This window comes from Carcharodon carcharias, chromosome 28 (genome assembly GCF_017639515.1).
Source record: "Carcharodon carcharias isolate sCarCar2 chromosome 28, sCarCar2.pri, whole genome shotgun sequence".
Lineage (NCBI taxonomy): Eukaryota > Metazoa > Chordata > Chondrichthyes > Lamniformes > Lamnidae > Carcharodon > Carcharodon carcharias.
In genome coordinates this window covers 13326854-13354202 of record NC_054494.1, presented here as the reverse complement: position 1 = coordinate 13354202, position 27349 = coordinate 13326854, and the positions used below count along the sequence as shown (strand labels likewise).

The window sequence follows — 27349 nt, the reverse complement described above, 5'->3', positions numbered from 1 at the left end:
GTAATGTCACACTACATAATGGAGTTCCTCAGCGTGAAGATGGGACTTCATCGTCACAAGGACTATGCAGTAGTTATTCCTACCAAAAGTGTCATGGACAGATGTATGCACGACAGGTAGAATGGTGAAGGCAAGTCTAGTGGGTTTTTCCCTCTTTATAGTTCCCAAACCAACTGCCACAAGCCCAGCCTGGCAGACATGTCCTTTAGGACTTGGCCACTTTGGTCAGTAGTGGTGCTACTGAGCCACTTTTGGTGATGGACAATCAAGTCCCAACCCAGAGTACATTCTAGTCCCAACCCAGAGTACATTCTTGCCACCCTCAATGCTTCACCAAGAACTTCAACATGTAAGGAGGACTTTGCAGGGTCAAGAGGGCTGGGTGCGCCATTTCCTGTGCCTAAGTCAATGCTAGATGGCCTGTCCAGTTTCACTCCTTTTGGACTTTTCTGCAGCAGTTTGGTACAACTAAGTAGCTTGCTAGGCCATTTCAGAAGGCAGTTAAGACATTGCTGTGGGTCTGGGGTCACATGTAGGCCAGACTAGGTAAGGAGATTAGTGGTATAGGAATATATAAATGATTAGAACATGGAAACAGGTTCAATGTAACTAGCCTGTGTTTGACCTCCAAATGAGTAGTATTATCATTATACACTAGCCCCACTCCCACTTTCCTTTATTTCCTCTCCTTCCACTATTTAGTGAACTTATTCTTAGAAATTGTTATAGTTCCTATTTCAACCACTAACTCTAGTAGAGTAGAACCTTGAATGCCACCACAATAGGAATTCTGCTAGTAGTAATAATGGATGAATGGAATAGAAAAATGGCATTGACATGGTATTGTCAAGAAGCAGGGAAAGGGAGAGAAGTAGGAAATTACAGTAAAAGGGGACAAAAAAGAAAGCTTGGGGCCAGAGTCAAAAGATATAGATGACTAGATAGAAGCAATTAGTAATCGCAGCATTAGAAGTTCATGTGTATGAGAGACCCAAAACAGTTACATCAATATTGATTTTGCTTCAGTGACACTCAATTATTGAGTGGTGTCAGGGCTTGCCTGAGGTATCAAGTTGAGGCTTGTTTGGGAGTTGGCAGCACCTGGTTCAAAGTTGTAGAAGTAATTAAAAAAGATTCCTATATTCATAGCCATGATAATGGCATAACCAAAACCATTTGCTGATTTGAAAAAAGATGGCTTTCATAACAACATGAATTATATACCAGAATTTCAAAACCTAAAGGGCAAGCCTCACTATTATTTCTTGGCCTTAAATCACATTAAGTTTCTTAAAAATTTATTTTTATATTCCGTAACATCAAGCTGCATTAATGGAGCACCTTCAATGCAGTGAAACATCACACTGCCTTTCAAAGGAGCATTACCAGTCAAAATTCGATACAACAGCATGAGATATTATGACAAACAATCAAAAACTTGATCAAAGAGGTAAGTTTTAAAGCAGTGTCTTAAAAGGAGGGGAGATAGAGAGATTTAGGGAGTAGATTACAGAACTCGAGGCTTAGGTAGCTGAATGCATGGGTAGCAATGGTGGGGTGATTAAAATTAGGGATTCACAAGAGCCCAGTATTGAACGAGCATAGAGGTCTGAAGTTGCTTACAGAGATAATGAAGGGAAGGTTATTGTGGGATTTTAAACAAACATACTAATATAAAAATTCAAGGTGCTGCTGGACTGGGAGCCAATGTAGGTCAAACAACAAAGGGTTGATGGGTGAACTTGGAGCTGGTTTGGATACAGGCAGAGTTTTGGATTAACTCAAGTTTACAAAGAGTGCAAGGTTGGCCAGGAGACCACTGGAATAGTTGATCTAGAGGTAAATCTAGACGTAACAAAAGCATGGATGAGGATTTCAGCAGAAGATAAACTGAAATAGAGTGCAGATGGGTGATGTAATGGAGATGGAACTAGGTGATCTTGGTGATGGCGAGGATATGAGATTGGGAGCTCACTTCAGTATCAAATAAGACGTCAAGGTTGCAAAAGGTCTTAAAGTTGCCAGGGAGGGGGATGGTCAGTGACCAGCAAATAGAATGTGTGGCAATGACCTTTGTTGTGACGGTTTGTTTCCCCAATATTTAATTGGAGGAAGTTTCTGCTTATCCAGCCAACACTACCATACATTGGGCAAGTAGCATGATAGACCAAAGGCAGTGGGTGGACCAGGGGAGGTGACGCTGGGCGATGTCAGAAAGCGTATCTGATATATTTAAGATATTAAATAATATATCACAAGCAACCAAAATCAATTTTAAAAAATCTTTTTCATAATATAGCAAAGACAGAGGCCATTTAGCTTACTGTAACTTCCCTGGCTCTCAGAAAGCTAGTCTCATTCCCCTGTTCTTTCCCCATAACCTAGCATTTTTTTTCCTTTTCCAGTATTTATCCAATTTCCTATAAAAAGTTATTATTCAATCTGCCTCCTCCACCCTTGCAGGTAATGTATCCAGATCATCAAAACTGGCCGCGTGAATATATCTTTTGTCATGTCGTCTCTGACTCTTTTGCCAACTATCTTAAATCTGTCTCTTCTGGTTACTGTCAGAGCAGACATGGCAGCTAATTTGGTCTACCTAAACCATTCAAGATTTTAAGCATCTTTATTAATTCCCTGCTTATCAATTCTTTGCCTACCTTTTTCTCCTCTAAGAACAACCCCAATTTCTCGTCTCTTCACATTACTAAAGTCTCTCATCCCTGGTCCCAATCTAGTAAATCTTGTCTGCCCACATGCAGTGTCTTCATGATGCCATTCCTAAAGTGTGGTGCCCAGAATTGAATACAATATTCCAGCGGGGGCCTAACCAGTATTTTATAAAGGTTTAACATAACTTCCTTGTTCTTGTACTCTATAGCTCAATTTATAAAGCAAAAATCCAGGAATGCCTACTGATATGTAAACAGCCATTTCAAATTGTCCTGCCACCTTCAAAGACTTGTGTACAGAAACCCCCAGATCTCTTCACTCCTGCGTCCCCCTTGAAATTGGACCATTTAGTTTATAATGCCTCTGATTCTTCTTACAAAAATGAATCACTTCGCAGCAATAAATGTTATGTATTATTTGTCTGTCCATTTTACCAGTCTGCCTATGTCCTTCTGAAATCTGTCTTATCCTCCTAACCGTCTACTATATTTCCGAGATTTGTGTCACCTGCAAGCTTTGAAATCATGCCTTGTATACCCAAGTACAGGTTAGTCATAGACATGTCCCAGTACCAACACCATTGCACACTTCCAGTCTGAACAACAAATGCTTACCACAATTCTTTGCTTTCTGTTCCATAGTCAATTTCGTATTCACTTAAGTCACTGCCCTTTTTATCCCATGAGCTTCAATTCTGGTTACAATTCTATTATGTGGTACTTTATCAGATCCCTTTTGAAGGTTGGCCAGATGCACATCAACTGCACTACCCTCATCAACCCTCTCCATTACTTCAAAGATTCAATAAAGTCAAGCATGTTTTGCCTTTAACAAATCTGTGCGGGGTTCCATTTATTAACCCATAATTTCCTAAGTGCTAATTATTTTTGTCCTGGATTAATGTGTCAATGTTTCCCCAATGTAGACTTTATTTAGGCTGGTTGGTCTGCAATTGTTGGATTTTTCCCTCTCCCTTTTTAGATCGGAGGTGGGTTGTAGAGGTAAACATTTGAAATCTTCCTGTCCTCTGGCATCACTCCCATGACTACAGTGGATTAGAAGACTGTGGCTAGAGCCTTTGCTATTTTCACCCTTGTGTCCCTCAGTAACCTAGGATGCACCCCACCTGGGTGACTTTTCTACTTTGAATGCTGCCAACCTTTTAAGCACCTCCTCAGTTTATCCCATGCAATTTCTCCACTACCACCTCCTCTACTGTCATATTGACATTCTTCTTTTCTATTAAAGACAGATGCAGAATAGTCATTTAGTAATTCAGTCGTCCCCTCTGCCTCCATCCTGGGTCGAATCAGCTTTATCCTGTTTATAAACAGCTCTTTTACTATTTATATGTTTACAAAAGGCTTTTCAGTTCTCATTTATGTTACCTGCTAACCTATTCTTAGACATTCTTTGCTCCTTGTTTTCTTTTTCAGTTCTGCCCTGTATTTAATGTTCAGCCTGGTTATGAATTATGAATTTGACATTTATCACAAGCTTCTTTTCTCCATTTCTTTTTAATCTCTAGATCTTTAGTCATCCAGGAAGCTCTAGCTTTGGATCCCCTTTACACCCTTGTGGGATTACAAATAATCTATCCCCAAATCAATTCCTCTTTAAAGGCTCATTCATGGTTTACCTGACAATCTTTGATCCCTAGCTACCTGGGCCAGATCCCTTGCTACCTGGGCCAGATCCCTTTCAACTTACTATTCCTCCAAATTAATATTGTCACATTTTATTTTTCCTGTCCTTTTCCATAGCTGCTTAAATCCAATGATATTGTGATCACTATTTCTCAAAAGCTCTCCAACTGAAACATGCCCATTTCATTTCCCAAAACTCGATCCAGCAATGCTTCCTTCCTCATCGGGCTAGTCGTATACTGATCAAGAAAGTTCTCTTGGACACAGTTGAGGAATTCCTGCCCTCTCAACTGTTATTTCTCAGTCTACAGAAGTCCCTCATTATCATTCCTTTAAAGAGAAGGTGCTGGTGAGCTGCCTTCTTGAACTGCTGCAGCCCATGTGGTGTAGGAACATTCACAGTGCCGGTAGGAAGGGAGTTCCAGGATTTTGACCTAGCAACAGTGAAGGAATGGCAAAATAGTTCCAAATCAGAATGGTGTGTGGCTTGGAGAGGAACTTGAAGGTGGGGGCATTCCCATGCATTTGCTGCCCTCGTCCTTCTGGGTGGTGGAGGTTGCAGGTTTGGAAGGTGCTGTTGAAGAGCCTTGGAGAGTTGCAACAGTGTATCTTGTAGATGGTATACACTGCTGTCACTGTGCATCAGTGGTGGAGGGAGTGAACGTTGAAAGAGGTGGATGGGGTGCCAATCAAGAGGGCTGCTTCGACTTGGATGGTGTCAAGCTTCTCGAGTGTTGTTGGAGCTGCAATCATCCAGATAAGTGGACAATATTTCATCACACTCCTGACTTGTGCCTTGTAGATGGTGGACAGGCTTTGGGGAATTAGGAGGTGAATTGCTTTCTGCAGAATTCCCAGCCTCTGACCTGCTCTTGTAGCCACAGTATTTATATGGCTGGTCAAGTTCAGTTCCTGGTCAATGGTAACCCCTAGGATGTTGATAGTGGGGGAATTCAGCAATGGAAATGCCATTAAGGGGATATTTCAGAATATTCAGATTAAGTATTCCTACTATAAAGAAAAATTCTAAGGGCGTGACACTCCCTCCATGGTTAACTAAAGTAGTTAAGGAAAGGATCAAACTTAAGGAAAAAGTATATAATCGCTCAAAGATGAATGGCAAGTCAAATGATTGGTCAGAATATAAAGAATAGCAGAAATTGAGTAAAAGGTTAATCAGGATTAAGAAATTAGAGTATGAGAGGATGCTAGCTAGAAATGTAAAAACGGATAGCAAGAGTTTCGACAGGTATTTAAAAAAGAAAAAAGTAAAGTGAGTGTTGGTCCTCCCGGGAGTGACAATGGGGAGTTAATATTAGATAGTAAGGAAATAGCAGATGAAATGAACAAATATTTTGCTTCTGTCTTCACTATAGAGGATACAACAAACATTCCAATAATAGCTGTAAATCAGGTGGTGAAAGGGAGAGGGGAAATTGGTGAAATTATAATCACTAGGGAAGCGGTACTGAGCAAACTGATGGAGCTGCTGGGTGACAAGTTTCGGGGTCCTGTTGGACTTTATCCTAGAGGTGGTTAATGAGGTTGTAGATGCATTGGTGTTAATTTGCCAAAATTTGTTAGATTCTGGAAAAGTTTCATCAAACTGTTAAGCAACAAATATAACCCTTCTATTTCAGAAGGGAGGGAGGCAGAAAACAGGAAACTATTGGCCCGTAGTGGGGAAGGTATCAGAATCGATCATTAAGGAGGTTATAGCTGGGCACTTAGAGAAACTCAGGGTAATCTGGAAGAGTCAGCATGTTTTCGTGAAAAGGAAATCACATTTAACCTATTTATTAGAGTTCTATGAAGGACTAAAATCGTTGTGGATAAAGGGGAGCCTATAGATGTGCTTTACTTGGATTTCCAGAAGGCATTTGATAGGGTGCCACATCAAAGGTTGGTGCGGAAAATAAAAGCTCATGGTGTAGGGGGTAACATATTAGTGTGGATAGAAGATTGGCTTTTTAAAACAATCATTCATAGGATGTGGGGGTCCCTGGCTAGGCCAGCATTTATTGCCTATCCCTAAATGCTCTTGGGAAAGTGGTGGTGAGCTGCCTTCTTGAACCACTGCAGGCCATGTGGTGTAGGTACACCCACAGTGCTGTTAGGAAGAGAGTTCCAGGGTTTTGACCCAGTGACATTGAAGGAATGGCGATATATTTCCAAGTCAGGATGGTGAGTGGTTTGGATGGGAACTTCCAGGTGGTGGTTCCCATGTGTCTTTTTCTCTTATCCTTCTTGATGGTAGTGGTCGTGGGTTTGGAAGATGCTGTCTAAAATAGTTTGATAAGTTCCTGCAATGCCACCTTGCATCAGTGGTGGAATGAATGTTTGTGGATGAGGTGCCAATCAAGCTGGCTGCTTTGACCTGGATGGTGTCAAGCTTCTAGAGTGTTGTTGGTGCTGCACTCATCCAGGCAAGTCAAGAGTATTCCATCACACTCCTGCCTTGTGCCTTGGAGATGGTGGATAGGCTTTGGGGAGTTAGGAGGCGAGTTACTTGCCGCAGGATTCCTAGCCTCTGACCTGCTCTTGTAGCCACAGTATTTATATGTCTAATCTCATTCAGTTTCTGGTCAATGGTAACCCCCCTAGGATACTGATAGTCAGGGATCCAGTGATGGTAATGCCATTGAATGGTTGGGTTCTCTCTTGTTGGAGATGGTCATTGCCTGGCGCTTGTGGTGCAAATGTCACTTGCCACTTTTCAGCTCAAGCCTGGATATTGGCCAGATCTTGCTGCATTTGGATGGACTGCTTCAGTATCTGAGGAGTCGCGAATGGTGCTGAACATTGTACAATCATCAGCGAACCTCCCCCTGTTCTGGCCTTATGATGGAAGGTAGGTCACTGATGAAGGATCTGAAGATGGTTGGGCCTAGCACACCACCTTGAGGAACTCCTGCAGTGATGTCCTGGAATTGAGCTGATTGACCTCCAACAATCACAACTATCTTCCTTTGTGCTAGGGATGACTCCAACCAATGGAGAGTTTTCTCCCTCATTCCCAATGACTCCAGTTTTGCTAGAGCTCCTTGATGCCACATCCAGTCAAGTCTTCAGCTCTATTGCTGGAATGTGGTCAGGGCCCATAGCCTTTGTACAATCCAGTGCCTTCAGCCATTTCGTGATATCACATGGTGTGAACGGAATTGGCTGAAGACTGGCATCTGTGATACTGGGGACCAGCGGAAGAGGCTGAGATGGATCATCCACTGAAGATGGCTGAAAATGCTTCAGCCTTATCTTTTACACTGATGTGCTGGGCTCTCCCAGTATTGATGAAGCGAATATTTATGGAGCCTCCTCCTCTGCCTGCTTGTTGTTTAACTGTCCACCGCCATGACTGGGTGTGGCAGGACTGCAGAGGTTAGATCTGATCCATTGGTAGTGGGATCACTTAGCTCTATTGCATGCTGATTTCGTGCTTTGGTACGCAAGTAGTCCTGTGTTGTAGCTTCACCAAGTTGACACCTCATTTTAAGGTATGCCTGGTGCTGCCCCTTGCATGCCCTCTTGGCTTGATGGTAATGGTAGAGTAGGGGATATGCCAGGCCATGAGATTACAGATTGTGGTTGAATACAATTTTGCTGCTGATGGCCCACAGCACCTCATGGGTGCCCAGTTATGAGCTACTAGATCTCTTCAAAATCTACCCAATGTAGCATGGTTTTATTACTACACAACACAATGGAAGGTATCCTCAATGTGAAGGCAGGCCTTCGTCTCCAGAAGGACTGTGCAGTGCTCATGCCTACCCATACCTTCATGAACAAATACATCTGTGACAGGTAGATTGGTGAGAATAAGGTCAAGTAGGATTTTCCCTCTTGCTGGTTCGCTCACAACTCGCCGCAGACCCAGCCTAGCAGCTATGTCCTTCAAGACACGGCCACCTCAGTCAGTGGTGGTGCAACGGCCACTCTTGGTGATGAACATTGAAGCTGTCCACCCAGAGTACATTCTGTGCCCTTACAACCCTCATTGCTTCTTCTAATTCGTGTTTAATATGGAGGAGTACTGATTCATCAACTGAAGGAGGGCTGTGGGGGGAGTTATAGGTGGTAATCGGGAGGAGGTTTCCTTGCTCATGTTTGGCCTGATGCCATGAGACTTCATGGGGTCTGGGTCGACGTTGAGGATTCCCAGGATAATGCCCTCCCAAGTTTATACCGCTGTGCTGCCACCTCTTGTGGGTCTGTCCTGCCGGTGGGACAGGATATATTCAAGGGTGGTGATTGGGACATTGTCTGTAAGGTATGATTTGGTGAATATGACTGTTAGGCTGTTGGGGCAGCTCTCCTAATTTTGGCACGAGCCCCCAGAAGTTAGCAACGATCGACAGGGCTCGATTTGCCATTGCCATTTCCGATGCCAGGTGGTCTATCTGGTTTCATTCCTTTTAGATTTCATAACGGTTTGATACAACTGAGTGGCTGGCACAGTTATTTCAGAGCATTTAAGAGTCAACCACATTGTTGTGGGCGTGGAGTCACATGTAAGCCAGACCAGTAAGGACAGCAGATTTCCTTCCTTAAAGGGCATTTGGGAACCAAATGGGTTTTTAATGGCAATTAACAATGGTTTCATGCTTACCATTACTAAGACTAGCTTTTAATTCCAGATTTATTAATTGAATTCAAATTCCACCAGCTGCCATGATGGGATTTGAACCTGTGCCCCAAGAGAATTAACCTGGGCTTCTGGATCACTAGACCAGTGAAGTTACCTCCCCGGTTCTTGCATCTTTTCACTATTTGTTTGTTAATTTGTTCCTCCATCTGCTTCCCAATATTTGGTGACTTATAGTATACATCTAGTCGTGTAACAGTTCCTCTGTTGTGTCTTCGCTCTAAGCAAATAGATTCTGATGTTGAACCCTCAAATACATCATCCCTTTCTACTGCTGTAACATATGTTTGATCAATTCGCCACCCACTCCTTTGTTTCCCCTGTTCCAAACTTTCCTGGATCCATTATAGACAGGATTATTTAGAGCCCATTCCTCCTCTCGTTTAAGCTAAGGTTCCAGTATTCCAATTATATCATGACTATATGGCTACTTGAGCCAGCAGTTCACCGACCTTATTTACCATTTTCTGGACATTTACACATAGATTGCCTCATATTTCCCCCACTCGATCCCTCCTATTAACTGGGTTATTTTAATACTGCTCGTCTCTCCCATTCCTCTGTGCACCAAATATCTCATCTCTAATGCTTCATCCTGATGCTGCTGGTGTTTTATTTGGATAGGTACATTTGGATGGGTTCATGTGTTGCAAAAATAGCCTATCCCAATGGTTACCTTCTGTAGATCCTCTGAGATAGAGATATAAATAAACCGAGTCTGCTGTTATAGATAGGACAATTAAATTTTCCCCATTTTCAAAATTACATTTCCTTTGTCTCCATGCATCATTCAACCTGTCTGCTTGTTTACTTGAAATGGAAAACTTCTTAACAAGCTAGCACAATAATTATGATTTTATCAAAATTCCACTGTATGTTCAACAAGCTACAGAAGTAAAACTTGTGGGGAATAAGAGTTCAATTTTCCAAATTTTTATTAGATCGTCATTTTGATCAGTATTTCCTCAAACCCCTGCCTGAGGTAGATTATCAAACAGAATATTACAAGTCAATGGCTTTTGACGTTAAATGCAGATCACTGGGGAAATTGATTAGGGAGAGAATAACTCAGGTTACCCTAACATCAGGTAAAAAAAATTCCTAAATTCCAAATGCAAATCCAAGATGATGGCCCCCAGCTATTAATGTTTTCAATAAAAAAAATGAACATTTTAAGACTTCACTGCCTCAACTGAATCAATATCAGTGGTTCCTGCCAAAATGCACAAATACTTGCTCTGAAAAGCAAAACCACTGTTCCCTAATATCAATGCAGTGAAAAATCTATTTGTAAAATTGAGAAACAAATTCATTCACTTTTTCCATTTAACTTCTAGTCTGACTGATTCCAATGAGAAACAGTAACATAGCAACAACTTGAGTATATAGCATGGCAGGGACTGACTTTCAAAACACCACTTTTTTGGTTAAGTAAAAAGCACATACCAAGAAAGATGTCTGGCAGCCAAACCAATGTTTTTAAAGCTGTAATCGGAGCCTTTTTAAACAAATGGCCTTCTAATGAAAGCATGCCTAGACTGCGTCTCTACCCCCCTTTCATCGTGTGCAGCAAGCCTTTCAAACTGTTGGCTCTTTGCCACCTCCCATTACAGTGAAAAGGCTGAAGGAGTCGAGAGCAAGTTCTCCCTTTCCGCAGGCCCCTCCTCCTAAGCTGCCCTAGGCGCCCAGGCTGACATGCCTTTTAAGCACTGCTAGACTGCAGCACAGACTTTCTGGCTCCAGCGCTATTGTTTGCTCGGCTGCTCTGCCACACATTCAGCTCTTGATTAGCATAAGAATATTGCCATCTCCCAGCAAGCAATCTCTGCTGAGATCTTCACTGCTTAAATACCTCCATTCCTTCACCGTTGGTCTGCACATTGAAAGCTGCATGCGGCCAGTGCTGTACCGCGTTCATTTTCTGATTAAAATACAAACTCACAACAGACCAGAGTTTGTTGAACTTTAGTTTACTGTCAACAAGTTTTGACAAAAGCAATGAGGCAGAACACAGACTAGCTTTGAAGTTTTGGTTACTTAAACAATTAACTGAAGTTCAGTGTAGGGAGAATAGAATCTGTGTTTTATTTGTTGTTTTGCTGTAATAAATTTTCACAAAATATTTCTGAACCATAATCTGGTATCTTTTCTCAACAAATCGTCTTTAAAACAGGTTTTACATTGTTTAATTCATGGCCTCAAAAAACATTCACACCCAAAGATCCTGCCAAACAGCAGATTTCGAGCCTCAACCTTATCATTACCAACAGCACCGAACGAGACAGCACAGGAGAGGAAAGATCCCTACCCTACACCTAACGGTGAAATCAGTAGTGGCACTGACACCACAAAGATCAATTGAACTTTCCTCACAGGCTGAGGTGCTCAAGAACAAGAGGCAAGTTTTTGTTTGGGGTGGGGGGGGTCGGATCACGGAGTGAAGTAGAAATCAGAGAGATAATTAAGCCTTTTTTTCATTAAACTATTATTATAAACATTAATTAATACTACAATCTGCTGTGCTGCTCAGCATCATACTGCTTTAACCTTTGGAAAGCCACCACCAAGGCACAGTTGGAGCCTTTATAGGCTCCAAGACTCATCCTGAGTGGTTTTTTGCTGGTAGCTCTGGAAGCACTGGAGTTCCCACCGCAAATGGTGCTATCACCAGCCATTAATTTATGGATGTCAACAATAAAGCGATAATGCGCTGTTTTAAAAGTGCTATTCCAGCTGTTGTGGAATCTACCCTACAATATAAATAGGATAATTTCTCATGAAACAGGGCCCTCTTAAAGAGCAACAACAATTTATATAGTGCCTTTTATGTAGTAAAACATCCCCAAGGTGCTTCAGAGTGAACAATTTTCATTTAAGTGTGAGGGCCCTTTATTTTTTTTATGCAACTGTGCATACATGGTATCTTAAAACAGATGGCTTGTGTGCAGCCTGCACGGGAACTTTCAATTTGCTGCACAGCTGTGCAGCTTAGAGGAAACACTGGTCATAAAGGAAGAGAGAGAGGTAGAGAGACTTAGGCAAGAAATTCCAGAGCTTAGGGTCTTGGCAGCTAAAGGGACAGCTGTCAATGGAGTGACTAAAATCAGGGATGCTCAAGAGGCCAGAATTGGAGGAGCACAGATATCTCAGAGGTTGGAGGACTGGAGGAGGTTATAGAGATAGAGATCCCATGGAGGGATTTTAAAACATGGGTGACTATTTTAAAATCAAGGCATTGCTGAACTGGGAGCCAATACGGGTTGAAGCACAAAACCTCTACCATATTTTAAATAATAGACATCTTTACGGAACCACAGAATGGTTACAGCACAGAAGGAGCCCATTCAGCCCACCATGTGTGTGCCAACTTTCTCCTCCTCTTTGTTTCCAAAGATCTCTCTCTAATTTGTGCAAAATACCAGGCGCATGACACACCCGTAATCTATGATACTGTGATATGAAAAAGGCAATATCCATAACTCTGACAGTCCAAAGAGCCTACTTTTTGTGTGCCTGGGGAATGAAAATTGGAGACACTGAAAACAAGCAGCTCTTTTCTACTGGCCCTCCAAAAAGGTACCACTGGCACCTAATGTTATTAAAAGATCAGAAAGCAATGTTTGGGGGTTGTAGACCTCCAGTTATGTGCTGTGCTGTTTAATCAGATGAATAACATACATACGAACATATGAATTAAGAATGGAGTAGGCCACTCAGCCCCTCGAGCCTGCTCTGCCATTCAATAAGGTCATGGCTGACTGATTGTAACCTCAACTCCGCATTCTCACCTGCCTCCAATAACCTTTCACCCCCTTGCTTATCAAGAATCTATCTAGCTCTGCCTTAAAAATATTCAGACCCTACTTCCACTGCCTTTTGAGGAAGAGTTCCAAAGACTCACGAACCTTAGAGAAAACAATTTCTCCTCATCTTTGTCTTAAATGGGTGACCCCTTATTTTTAAACAGTGACCCCTAGTTCTAGATTCTCCCAAGAGGAAACATCCTCTCCACATCCAAAACAAAAACAGAATTACCTGAAAAAACTCAGCAGGTCTGGCAGCATCGGCGGAGAAGAAAAGAGTTGACATTTTGAGTCCTCATGACCCTTCAACAGCATCATGAGGACTCGAAACGTTAACTCTTTTCTCCGCTGATGCTGCCAGATCTACTGAGTTTTTCCAGGTAATTCTGTTTTTGTTTTGGATTTCCAGCATCCGCAGTTTTTTGTTTTTATCCTCTCCACATCCACCCTGTCAAGGCCCCTCAGGATCTTATATGTTTCAATCAAGTTGCCTCTTACTCATCTAAACGCAGTGGATACAAGCCTAGCCTGTCCGACCTTTCCTCATCAGAAAATCCACCCCTTTCCAGGTATTAGTCTAGTAAACCTTCTCTGAGCTGTAAAATGTTGATCAACAGTGATGCAGCACCATGGCAATCTGGTCACCTGATTTTTCTAATCTTGATGAAACAGTCAGTAAAATCTATATTTTTGTAAATTTACTGACTGTTTAAGAACCTATGGCTGAATGAATATCAGCACCAAGCCATCTGGTTAGGAATGGTTCAGATAGCATGTTTATTGTACGAGGCATGGTTAATAGTACGAGGCATTTTTAGAATGCAGTTAGAGGATATTGTTGATGCACCCATCTCTCATTTTATGCCTTTCCTTTATCTTGGAATCGCTTCTGATGGAAGCCATTTTGTAAAACAATTTTGTTTCCATCATATCGAATTCACCTTAAGGAAACTTGAACTCTGTGCATGCAGAACGGTTACAATGGCATGTTTGCAACATTCTCATTCTAGTCACAGACATTTTTTGCCTATACATGCCAGCAATGTTCAAGGTGCAGTGCTGAGCTATGCATCTGAAGCATAGAATATATATATCAAGCCCTCAATGTAGGAAATGTCCCAATGTACTTTACGTAGATAGAAGAAAAAAGAAAGGGAACATTAAAGCAGATGCTGAGCAATAGTGCAAGAGGTAGGAAAGGCGACTGAAAGCTTGGTTGAATATACAGGAGTCCAAGGACAAGCAGGCTGTTGTTTACAATACACCACTGCTTTCAAAGCACAGAAAACCGTTTTTGGATGCAGTGGTGAATTAAGAAGTCTTGAAGGTGAGATGGTTCTGAAGGTGAGATGGTTCTAAGTACACTGTTCTTCCTTCACTGCCTCCCATCCTTCCCTCTCCAGAAACATTAACTTGTTCAAGATACTAATGCCCACATCCTGTCTTGTGCTAAGTACCACCTACTCCTTACCTTAGCCTTTGCTGGCCTATACTTGTTCCCTGTCAGTCAACAGGTTGAATTTAGTTTGACTTCAAAAAACTCTCTAGCTTTACAGACCTGATCATCCACTCTAACTCTGTTGACTCCTCACATTCTGATCCTCTGAATCGAGACTTTTGTGTACCCCTCCACCTCCCCCACCATCAACAGCACAGAATTCAGCCATCTCCACCAGACAATGGAATTACCTATCTAAATCCTTCCATCTTTCCCACCAAAATGTTACTCCAAACTCCTCACTCCAATTCCTCCATTTTCTCCCCATTTTCTTGGGTGGTTTTCTACATAAAGGCATTATATACATGCTGCTGATAATTGGAGCTAACCTTATGAATTTACTGTACTGAGTTACTTGAAACACATGGGCATGAACTCCAGCAGAATAACCCTTGTGTACGGATATCAAAAAAGTATAACAAAATTAACAATACAGAGGCATAAATTATAATGAGCCAAACATTCAGTATAAAACAAGACTAACAGAATGCTATTAAAATTTACATCAACTTTACAAATTAGGTTTATAACCTGAAGAATTAATAGGTTTTTTGCCAGATACAGGTCATGTGCCTCATCAATAGAGTTCCTGGCTCAGAAAGCAGAAATTTTGGAGTGAGTCAGGAACAGTGATGAAGTCTGTTTCTTTAAATTGTATATGAGGAGAACAATGTTCAATCTAACCAATATTTCTTAATTAATCAAGCATCACTCCTGTATACCAAAGACAATTTGAAGAAAACAGCCTCAAACTGAGATCATGCTTATAATTTTTAACTAGTTATTAGAACACATTTAAAAGGAACTGTTAAGATGACAAAATTAATTGTGGTATTCAAGTATTGGTGCCAGCTTTCTCCTCCCTTCTCTGCAGTGCAAGTCACAATAAACTGAAAATTAACAACTGTAAACAAGACGGATGAGACAATGAAATTCTTATTTATTTTTCCCCAGGTGCCAGCAGCCCTACAGTACTTTGCTAAATGGCTGCTCAACATGCATGAGCTTAGCTGCTTTTATATTGCATTTTGAAGTATACTTGTGCAATGGAGTTCAGGCACAGGGGTATTGAGCAATGAGCTGCAAATGCATTGCATTTGTTAAGAACAGCATGGTTTATTGTATTTTCCTGGCAGCCACTCATACAGAGTCCTAACAAGTTTATAACGCAGTTAGACCCATTGCATTAGACCTATATACAAAGAACTTAGGACACAAGCACTCCTCTAAAATTAATCTGAAAACATCCTTACTAGGATTACATAAGGTATATGGCACAGAAGCAGGTAGTTCGGTCAAACAAGTTTATGCCGACATTTGTGCTCCACTCCAACCTCCTCCCATTTTTCCTCATCTATATCTACCATGACAACGCTTTATTCCCTTCTTCTTCAAAAGCTTGTCTAGCTTCTCCGTAAATGCATCTGTATTATTCCACCACTCCCTATGGTAGTGAGTTCCACATTCTCAGCACTCCTTAGGTAAAGTAGTTTCTTCTGAATTCCTTACAGGATCTTATTAAAAAAATATGGGATGTGGGTGTCGCTGGCAGGCCAGCATTTATTGCCCACCCATAATTGCCCTTAAGAAGGTGGTGGTGAGCTGTCTTCTTGAAACACTGCAGTCCATGTGGTATAGGTACACCCACAGTGCTGTTAGGATGGGAGTTCCAGGACTTTGACCCAGTAAGAGTGAAGAAATAGCAATATAGTTCCAAGTCAGGATGGTGTGTGGCTTGGAGGGGAGCTTGCAAGTGCTGGTGGTTCAATGCATCTGCTGCCCTTGCCCTTCTAGGTGGCAGAGGCCATGGGTTTGGAAGCTGCTGTCAAAAGAGTTTTGCTGAGTTGCTGCAGTACATTTTGTAGATGTTACACACTGCTGCAACTATGTGTTGGTGGTGGAGGGAGTGAATGCTTAAGATGGTGGACGGGATGCCAATCAAGTGGGATACTTTCTCCTGGATGGTGTCAAGCTTCTTGAGTGTTGTTGGAGTTGCACTCATCCAGGCAAGTGGACAATATTCCAACACACTTTTGACTTGTGCCTTGTAGATGGTGGACAGGTTTTGGGGAGTCAGGAGCTGAGTTCTCTCCACAAATTCCCAGCTCTTGTAGCCACAGTATTTATATGGCTAGTCCAGTTCAGTTTCTGGTCAATGGTGACCCCTAGGATGTTGATAGTGGGGGATTCAGCGATGGTAATACCAGTGAATGTCAAGAGGAGATAGCTTAATTCCCTCTAGTTGAAGATGGTCATTGCCTGGCAGTAGTATGGCATGAATGTTACTTGCCACTTATCAGCCCAAGCCTGAACACTGTCCAGGTCTTGCTGCTTCAGTATGAGTCATCGTGAATGGTGCTGAACATTGTGCAATCATCAGTGAACATCCCCACTTCTGACATCATGGAGGGAAGGTCATTGATGAAGCAGCTGAAGATAACAGGGCCTAGGGCACTACCTGAGGAACTCCAGCAATGTTCCTTTGTGCTAGGTATGAATCCAACCAGTGGAGAGTTTTCCTCAGATTCCCATTGACTTCAGTTTTGCTAGGGCTCCTTGATGTTACACTTAGGAAAATGCTGCCTTAATGTCAACTCACCTCTCAAGTTAACTTCTTTGTCCATGTTTGGATTAAGATGATATTGAGGTTGGAAGCTGAGTAGCCTTGTTGGAACTCAAACTGAGCATCAGTGAGCAGATTATTGCTGTGTAAGTGCTGCTTGATAGCAATGTCGACAACTTTCCACCCCTTTTCTGATGATTGAGAGTAGGCTGAAGGGGTGATTGGTCAGGTTGGATTTGTCCTGCTTCTTGTGGACAACACATGCCAGGGCAAATTTCCACATTTCCAGGTAGATGCCAGTGTTGGAATTATACTCGAACAGCTTGGCTCAGGGCGTGGCTAGTGCTGGAACACAATTCTTCAGTACTATTGCCGGAATGTTGTCAGGGCCCACAGCCTTTGCAGTATCCAGTGCATTCAGCTGGTTCTTGATATCTCAGGGAGTGAATCGAATTGGCTGAAGACGGGCATGTGCGATGCTGGGGACCTCAGGAGGAGGCCGAAATGGACCATCCACTCAGCACTTCAGGCTGAAGATGGTTGCAAATGCTTCGATCTTGGTCCTGTGCACTAACATGCGGGGCTCTCCCATCATTTTGAGGGTCGGGATATTTGTGAGCCTTCTCCTCTTGTTAGTGGTTTAATTGCCCGCCACCATTCACAACTGGGTGTGGCAGGACTGCAGAGCTGAGATCTGATCCATTCGTTGTGGACTTGTTTAGCTCTGTCTATTGCATGCTACTTCTGATGTTTGTCACGCAAGTCGTCAGGTGTTGCGGCTTCACCATGTTAACACCTCAATGTGGGGTATGCCTGCCTGCCCTCTTCATTGAGCCAGGGTTGATCCCCTGGCTTGATGGTAATGGTAGACTAGGGGAAATTCTGGGCCATGAGGTTACAGATTGTGGTTGAACACAGTTCTGCTGCTGCTGACCGACAAGATCCCATGGCTGCTCAGTTTTGAGTTGCTAGATATGTTCAAAATCTATCGACCTTTATTAGGACTGTGCGGTGATCCAATGCTATAATGGACAGATGTATCTGCAATAGGTAGATTAGTGAGCATGAGGTCAAGTAGATTTTTCCCCTCTTGCCAGACCCAGTGTAGCAGCTATGTCCTTTAGGACTCAGCCAGCTCAGCTAGTAGTGGTGCTACCTAGTCAATCTTGGTGATGGATATTGAAGTCCCCCAGCCAGAGTACATTCTGTGCCCTTGTCACCCTCAGTGCTTCTTCCAATTGGTGTTCAACATGGAGAAGTGCTGATTCATCAGCTGAGGGAAGGGTGTGGTAGGTGTTAATTAGGAGCAGGTTTCTTTGCTCATGGTTAACTTGATGCCATGACACTCCATGGGGTCTGGAGTCAATGTTGAGGACTCCCAGGGCAACTCCCTCCTACTATGCCACTACCTCCTGTGGATCTGTTCTGTTGGTGGGACAGGACATACCCAGGGATGTTGATGATGGTGTCTGGGACATTGTCTGTCAGATATGATTCAGTGAGTATGACTCTATCAGGCTGTGGCTCTCCAAAATTTGGCACAAGCCCCCAGATGTTAGTAAGGAGGACTTTGCAGGATTTACAGGACTGGGTTTGTCGTTGTCATTTCCGGTCCTTGGTTGATGCCGGAGAGTCGGTCCACTTTCATTCCTTTCTGTCGGCATTGTAGCGGTTTGTTACAGCTGAATGGCTTGCTAGGCCATTTCAGAGGACAGTTAAGAGTCCAAGATAAAAGCAAAATACTGCAGATGCTGGAAATCCGAAACAAAAACAAAAATAGCTGGAAAAACTCAGCACGTCTGACAGCATCTGCAGAGAGGAACACAGTTAATGTTTTGAGGCCGTATGACTCTCCGTATGACAGTTAAGAATCAACAACATTGCTGTGGATCTGGAGTTTTGTCAGCAGACCAGGGTAAGGATGCAGGTTTTGTTCCCTAAAGAGGGGTTCTCACAATAATCAACCATGATTTCATGATCGCTATTAAGGAGACTAGCTTTTAATTCTAGATTTTATGAATTGAATTTAAATTTCACCAACTGCCATGGTGGGATTTGAACCCTTATCCCTAGTGTATTAGCTGGGCCTTCTGGATTACTAGTCCAGTGACATTACCACTACGCCACCACCTCCCCATAAATATCACTTCTCCTGTGACCATCTTATATTGATGGCCTCTTTAGACATGCTGACAAGCTACTTCACTGTAGGGCCGGGAGATTTATGTGAAGTGTGAATCTGTTCTCACATACCCATTTGTGTACTTCACAGCAAGGGTTATAGGATAGCAGTCACAACTAGGAACCCTGGCTGTTTTATTAAATTTCCTTATTCAATCCATGAATATTGACTTCAGTTGCAGCAGTCACGTATCACTCCAATGAGAGCAGCTAACTGGGCATGCACCAGGGATTGATCCTGGTACCTGCCCGGCATATATGGCTCATACTACAAAGATAACAACATGCATTTTTTTTTGATATAGAAAACATCCCAAGGTGTTTACAGCAGGGAGACTATGGAGATAATGCATAAAAGTGAGAAGATAAGCCATTGCTGGACATGCTCTGGCTGCATTCAGATAGATAAGAATAATCATTTGAGCAGTTCCATGGAGGTGGGTGACTGAGAGCTGATGAAGAAAGTCAACATGGCAATGGGTCAAGCAATAGGAATTTCAAAAGTTATAAAAATTACTGGTGAAACTTAGGGCATGTGAAAAACAGGAACACATGCACAGTTCTGGTGAGTGCAGGAAGTTGTCATGATTAAGACAGAATGTCCATAAACTGGCCAGTTCATGTACACTGATGAAAAAGATTGTACAGATGGTGTTGCTGAACTTTGAAGGATTCTCTCCATACCAGTTTTATGTAAGTATCAATAGTAGGTATTGAAAACTTGTTTTAACTGGAATCACTATTACACAACTGGAATGCAGTGGTCTTGTCAAGGCCTCAAATATCCCTGGAATTCTGCAGAAGGATTGCAAATGATCTCTACATATTCCATTTTCATACATTTATATATATATATATATATATATATATATATAAGTATAGTCCCGTGCATACTTATGGTGTATGTGGTTTACATGTGTTCAGCAGGCTTTTCACTGAAAAAATGGGTAGTAGGTAATGCAAGATAGCAGAACATGAAAGAAAGTGATTAACAGAATTAGATTTAATACATGGCAATTTCAATGAAATAATAAGGAAATTAGCCATCATAAAATGAGAAGAAAATGACAGTTAATTGTCAGAAGACAAATAGGAAATATTCAAGCTGTTGATATTTAGGGTAAAACCTGGGCACATTTCTCCAAGAAATAAAAGGGATGGAGTTCCTTGAAGTAGAAAAATTCTAATCAAAATGAGACTTGAAAAGGGAAGCCTATGATAAATCTAGGCATAATAACAGAAGAAAACCAAGAGTATAAACAATACAGAGGAGAAGCTAGAAAGAGTGAGAAGACAGACTGGTCGGTAAGAAATAGGAAAAAGTCAAATATTTTATATAAACACATAAAAGTAATAGAGGAATAAAGAAAAGATAGAGCTAGTTAGAGGTGTAAATACATTATGCTAAATTTATATGAATAATTGGTTAGGCCACAGTTAAATGTTGTGTCCAGTCTGAGTGCCTTACTTTTGGAAAGATGCCAAGGTCATAGAAAGACTACAGAAGAGAATCACAAAATGAAATCAGGGATAGTTCCTTCTTTACCTCATTGAAATTGGCTTTGGTTATGAGGAGGGACAAGAGAAAATAGGAATCTTTTCATTGTAACAGAGAAGCTTAAGAGGATATCTAAGAGGTATTCAAAACAACGAAGACTTCTGATAAGTTAACGAGGGAAAATTATTTCCATTGGCTGGTTTAGAGGGATTCTAGAAATCACCAGGAGAACAAAGGAAAAGGGTTGAATAACTTTGTATGGAAATTGGGTACATGGGCTGCTTTAGAAGGAACAATGATTGCAGAATTCATAATAAAAGCTATAAAACCTGAAGTAAATGAATATTTGAAAAATAAAAGTTTTAAATTATACTTAGGGAAAGAGCAGGGAATTTGAATTAAATCGATAGCTATTTCAGCCAACCAACACAAGCTGATGTGTTGACTGATGTCCTTTAATGCTGTAAAATTGTGAAATCTGTTTAATCACAGGTGCTGAATACCTTCAAAGCAAAAAATAAGAAGTGACTATTACAATCAAGCAAAGTCCTGGATCTAAGGTAATGCAACAACTTGAGTTTATATAGCATCTTTAACACAGTAAAATGTCCCAGGGCATCACAGGAGTGTTATTAAACAAAATTCGACACAGACAAACAAGGAAATGTTAGGACAGGTGACCAAATGTTTGGTCAAAGAAGTAGATTTTAATGAGTGTCTTAAAGGAGGACAGAGAAGCAGTCTCCAAAAGGTGACGAGAAAACATTTTTTAATGCACCTAGTGGTTAGGAACACTGTGAGAGAATGGTGGAAGCAGATTCAATTGTGATTTCAAAAGAGAATTAGATAAGCACCTGAAGACAAATAAAAATTGCAGGGTTATGGGGGAAGGACAGGGGAGCAGGACTGGCTGAATTGCTCTTATAGAGAGCTAGCAAGAACTCGATGAACCTAATGGCCTTTATTTGTGCTTCTACGTTTCTCCGATTCTAGGAATTCCACAGTCTTGGCAGCTGTAGACATGGCCACCAATGGTGGATCAATTAAAATTGGTGCGAGTTAGGACATGGGCAGCAGAGTAATTGATGCCCTTAAGATTATGGAAGGGAAAACGTGGGAGGCCAGCCAGGTGTGCTTTGGAATAGTCAAGTCTAGTGTCTAATTTCCCCTAACCCACTGAGCCAAACTGCCCTACCTCTGAATTTGCATATTTCCCTATTTTCTCCCCCATTTCCCATCATGTCCTCTCAGAATGCAGCTTGTTCATGTGAACCACCCTCTGCTCCCTCAACCCTATTTCCATTAAGCTGCTGATCACCAATGTTCCCTCTAAGCTGTGCGTGTATGCGACTGCACAGCTATTTGGAATGTCCCGCGCACTGTAATAAACAGCAGCGTGCGACAGTGACTCGAGCAGGGAGAGACATGGCTGAGTGTTAAACTCCATCTGCAAAAACTCATGCAGCTAGAGCAGGAAAAATGAAGCTGTGATTGGAGGAGCATTGCATGTGGAGGGAATTTGAATGAAGGAGAAGCAAGAGTGCAAAAAAATGTAGCTTTGATTGGACAAGCAGCAAGATTGAACTGGAGTGAGGAGCAGGTATGTCCTGAGGTGAGAAGGCTAGAAAGTGAGTGCCAGACAAGGTCTCAGAACCTCTCAATAGACTGAGCTGCAGAGGCTGAGACCTATCCAGATTCACAGGTCAAGAATTGTGGGAGGGTGGATAAACCAGGGAAAATATCCTGGTAGTCAGTTAGCCTGTGAGGAGAGGGGAGGGCAGACTTGAATCGAACAAAAGTGATGGGAACCATGGAGCATCTAGCTGCCAGCTATAGATTAAGAGCAAGGTTCAGGAATGCTCACCATTCAGCAGCTCTCAATGGCCTAAAACTCAACCTGGAGTCAAATAGACCAGAAAGGCTCAAAGCAACTCACAAGAAATGAAGCCAGTGGGCACAGCTCATCATGAGTCATGACCAGATAAAAACACAGCCTGAGATGATGTTGATCAATTTATTTTTGTCTCATTAAGCAGCTAATACTTTCCGATGGGCAGATTTAGGATGCAGTTTTGATTATTGATCAAAAATATGAAGCATAGCCATAAGAGACTGCTAGCCAAAGTAGCTCATGGAATTAAAGACAAATTATTGACCTAATTGGGAAATCAGAAAAGAGGCACAGAGAGTAAGGATAATGGTCGGAATGTAAGAAATAAGTACGAGTATAGAGCACATGGGCATCGAGCCTGCTCCACCATTCAAAGCAATCATGGGTGATCTTGGACTTGAACTCCAATTTCCCTGCCTGCTCCCCATATCCCTTAATTTTCTGAGAAACCAAAAATCTGTCTATCCAGCCTTAAATGTAGTCAACGGCAAGTATTCTAATTGGTTGGATGTGACTAGTGGTGTCTCACGAGGATCTGTGTTGCGGTCTCAAAGGAATAGATAGATGTAAAATTCTAAAAGGCACCACCTAGAAGATCCCTTCCAAGCCACTCATCGTCATGACTTGGAAATATATCACTGTTCCTTCGCTGTCACTGGGTCAAAATCCTGGAACTCCCTCCCTAACAGCATTATGGGTGTATCTAAACCACATGGGTTGCAGCAGTTCAAGAAGGCAGCTCACCACCACCTTCTCAAGGGCAATTAGGCATGGGCAATAAATACTGTCCCAGCCAGTAATACCCAAATCCCATGAATGAATTTTAAAAAGGCTACTGCAAATTTTGCAGTGTTAATGTTTTAATCTGATTTCATATTAAATCAACTTCTTCAGAGTGCATCTTTTAATTATCCCTTGTTTTATTATTATATTCTTCTTCCATGCCTATGGCAACTTTTAAAAAATAGATATTATATACAGGCTTTTTGTTTCTGCTGATTGCACACCCATACATTACCTTGATATATAAGTGTACATAACAAAACTCATTCTGCACATGGATGGAAAAAAATAAAGGGAACATTGCTGACCACTCAACAATATCAGTAACATGGGAGTTAGGAAGAGAAGTTAATAGTCTCTCTCCTCAGGTGCTGCCCCCCTCCCCTTCTTCAAATCTGCCACCATCACCCCTACTCAAAAAAAAATCCTAATTTGCACCAAGTCCCATTCATCCATCACTCCTGTGCTCGCTGACCTACATTGAGCAATTGCCTATTCAGGAGCCAATTTTAAAATTCCCACCCTTGTTTTCAAATCTTCCCATGGTTTTGCCCCTCCCTATCTTCTCCATCCCGACAATCCTCCAAGATATCTGCGCTCCTCCAATTTTGGCTTCTTGAGCATTCTCAATTTTAATCACTCCACCATTGGTGGGAGTGTCTTTATCTATCAAGGCCCTAAATTTTAGAATTCCCTCCCTGAACCTCTCCATCTCTCTTCCTCTCTTTGCTCTTTAAAGATGTCCCTGAAAACATACCTCTTTGTTAAAGCTTTTGGTCAACCACCCCAATGCCATCTTATGTGGTTTGGTATCAAATTCCTGCTAAACATCTTGGGACGTTTTAGTTAAAGGTGTTATCAATAAAGTTGTTGCAACAAAAGCTCGGATGTGGGTTTCAGCAACAAATGAGCTGAGGCAGAATTGGTGGTGGGCAATGTTACGGAGGTGGAACTAAGCACTCTTAGTGATATGTGGCTGAAAGCTCATCTCGGGGTCAAATATAACATCAAGGTTGTAAAGAGTCTGGTTAAGCCTCATACAGTTGCTAGGGAGAGGGATGGAGTCAGTGGCTGTGGAATGGAGATTGTGGTGGGGACTGAAGACAGTGGTTCATTTGTTTGGAGGAATTTTCTGCTCATCCAGTATCAGATGCCAGACAAGCAGTTTTACAATTTAGAGACAGTGAAGGGGATGAAAGTGGTGATAGTGTTTTTGGATGATGTCACTGAGAGGTAGCATATAGATGATAAACAGGAGGGGGCGAAGGATATGGTACCTGGGTCCATGTATGTGGGCAGTATTAAGCTTGTCACAGTTGTCAAAGTATACAATGAATGACTTAAGTGATCACTGACTGACAGTGCCATTAACAAATGGGAAAGTACCTCAGAGGAACCAAATTCAATTTTAACAGCTATAATCTGGATTGAATATGGTGCTGCAACAAAGATGAAACCTGTTAATTGACTTAAATTTAAAAAAATCTGCAAAAAGAATCTCTCTCCCTCCTTTAACTGCCACCATCCAGAGAAATGGGACATTAGGTTTCACATCTAGTCACTAGGAAGATTGCTAATTATAGTTAAAATGTATGGCATGACATCGCACTGAGAATTTTTAAACATATTTCTACTAAAGGTCAGAAACGTCTCCTGAATAAGCCATACATATCAAAGCAGCCATGTCTCATATTATTGCACTAGTCTCACGGGAAGCACCTTTTGGTAAAACCTGGTGAATGCAAACATCAAATTGTACAGCAGTGAGTGCAGCTTTAGTTCAATGCTGACTTTTGTTAAGGGTAAATGTGGTTAATGCAGATTCTTCATCAAGATGGGGTTTGTAGCCAGAGAGTAATTTAATTCCAAAGGCCAGAAGTAATGTTTAACCTTCTCAATACCTCTCCATTTCAAGCTTTCTTAATCATTACAAGCATTTCAGAATGTTGTTCAGCAAAATCAAGACTTCCCTGTAATTAAATCCATCAAGAAACTGACCCACAGTCTAACTGATGCACTAGTACTTGGGAACTCTGGTCCCCTTACCTGCCATTTGAACTTGTCTCCCCAACAAATTTCAGTCTGCTGTGCAGACTTTCAGCTCTTTGGTAAAGCAAATAATTTCTATCCCAGAGAGCTGTGGAGGCTGAGTCATTGAATATATTCAAGGCTAAGATAGACAGATTCTTGAACCATAAGGGAAACAAGGGTTATGAGGAACAGACAGGAAAATGGAGTTGAGGCCCAGATCAGACCTGCCAGATCTTACTGGATGGCTGGAAAACACCAATTAATTCAACATGCTGTCCCGATATCAATTTAATGCTACTTTTGTGTGAAAACCATACTGGGCTGTTTGCTCTTCCCCTACTTTAACGCTACAATTGCAGTCTCCTTCAGATCCATCAGATTAATGCTGAGTTTACATTATTAAATAGAGAGCTTAGCTATTATATTGTAACTTCAGGGATGCTTCAAGTGAACACTACTACTGTGTTGACATTCTACAGTGTCCATGTACATAGATGGCCAGAGTTTTACATTTCAACACTTTCCCTGTTAATACTTGAAGATCACACAATCAAGCAAGTTCACAGCATCAATTTGTAAACTGTCCCCAAAGGTTAACAATCACTAAACATATTATGCCACTGCAAGACATGCCATTTATGACACTGACAGGCAGGCAGATACAAGGAGCAAACCACAAACTTATACTACATCTGGAATGATTACTGATCACTGCAGTTATGGGTACACACTGTAGGGTCTAGTCTATTTATAGATGGTCTTTGAGTAAACTCTGCAGTCAATGTCAAGGCAGTAGCTGGAAATAAGCTATAACTTCTTGAGCTTTTGATTCGCAAAGGTCTTCACTTCTCTCCACCCTCCCAAATAAAAACAGCAGCCATTCCGTTAACAAAAAAAAAATGGTCAAATAGATCAAATGGTATATAAAAAAACTTTTGAAATCATTTATTCAGGAATGTAAAAGTTAAAGGATTAGAATTTACCAATTCCAACAAATTAAGTTTTTAAATGGAAACAAAAGTTTTTTTTGTTTTGTACACTGGCTATATCTACTGTTAAATAAAAAACAATTACATTCCTTTGCTCACATAATGCGTCATTTGTAAATTCTTTCCCTGCTTATTTTTCCACTCATTATTCTCCTCCCAGCCAATGGGGAAAGTGGCCAAAATCTGACGCAAATACAACTGCCAACATCATTGCTCAGTGATTAAAACGTTTATTTTGAGCTTCTATGGTTGAATGGGTAAATGCACAATGTGTACGCCTGGCTTAGTACTGCACCAAAGTAGTCACAGGTTCAGTTTCCAACCTCTGCTGAATTTGCAGATTGTAGCCAGGACAGTTATCTAGTAACCCCTATTAGACAGTGTTTGTGGGAACAGCAGGCACAAACAGGATTGGACCTGGCTGTGATAATTTCATGGAGGTCAAGAAGCAGAGAGATTTAGGGAGGGAATTCCAGAGTTTAGGGCATAGACAGCTGAAGGCACAGCCACCACCAGTGGAATGAGGTGCAAAAAGGCAGAATTGGGGGTAGTATAGAGATGAGGGTTGTAGAAGTTTACAAAGATAGAGGGAGATGAGCCAATGCAGGGATTGGAAAACAAAGATGAGAATTTTAAAATTGAGTTATTACCAGACAGGGAGCTAGTGTAGGTAGGCCAGCACAGGACATGCTATGAGTCCGGAGAAGGACGGCAGAGTTTTAGATGACCTCAACAGCATGGAGGATGCAAGGTGAGATATCCAGTTTTAGAGGTGGCCTTCTGATAATTTTTATAATTGAAGAACACAACACAAGAACACAAGAAATAAGAGCAGGAGTAGACCACACGGCCCATTGAGCCTGGTCCGCCATTCAATATGATCACAACTGATCTTGGACTTCAAAGAGAAGCAAAGAGGGAATATGAAAAGATACTGACAGATCATAAAAAAGGGAATCCCAAAGTCTTTTTTAGGTGTGTGTATATATATATATATATATATATACACATATATAGCAAAAGGGTGGTAAAAGGAGGACCAACTAGGGACCAAAAAGGGCATTTATGCTTGGAGGCGAAAGGCATAGCTGAAGTACTAAATAAATACTTTGCATGTGTCTTTACCAAGGAAGAAGATGCTACCCAGACCA

The 27349-nt window shown here is 41.6% G+C and overlaps 1 protein-coding gene across 4 annotated transcripts in view; it reads right to left on the bottom strand.

Moving 5' to 3' along the window:
• bmpr1aa (bone morphogenetic protein receptor, type IAa) overlaps positions 1 to 27349 on the bottom strand; it is a 270009-nt gene that overhangs the window by 81603 nt on the left and 161057 nt on the right. The window contains exon 1 of one of the 4 annotated variants that reach the window (XM_041176185.1): positions 10408 to 10496. The exons of the other annotated variants lie outside the window; for them this stretch is intronic. The gene's annotated coding sequence lies outside the window, so the exon portion shown is untranslated. Of the gene's footprint in view, positions 1 to 10407; positions 10497 to 27349 lie in introns of those variants that run through there. 4 annotated transcript variants of the gene reach the window in all.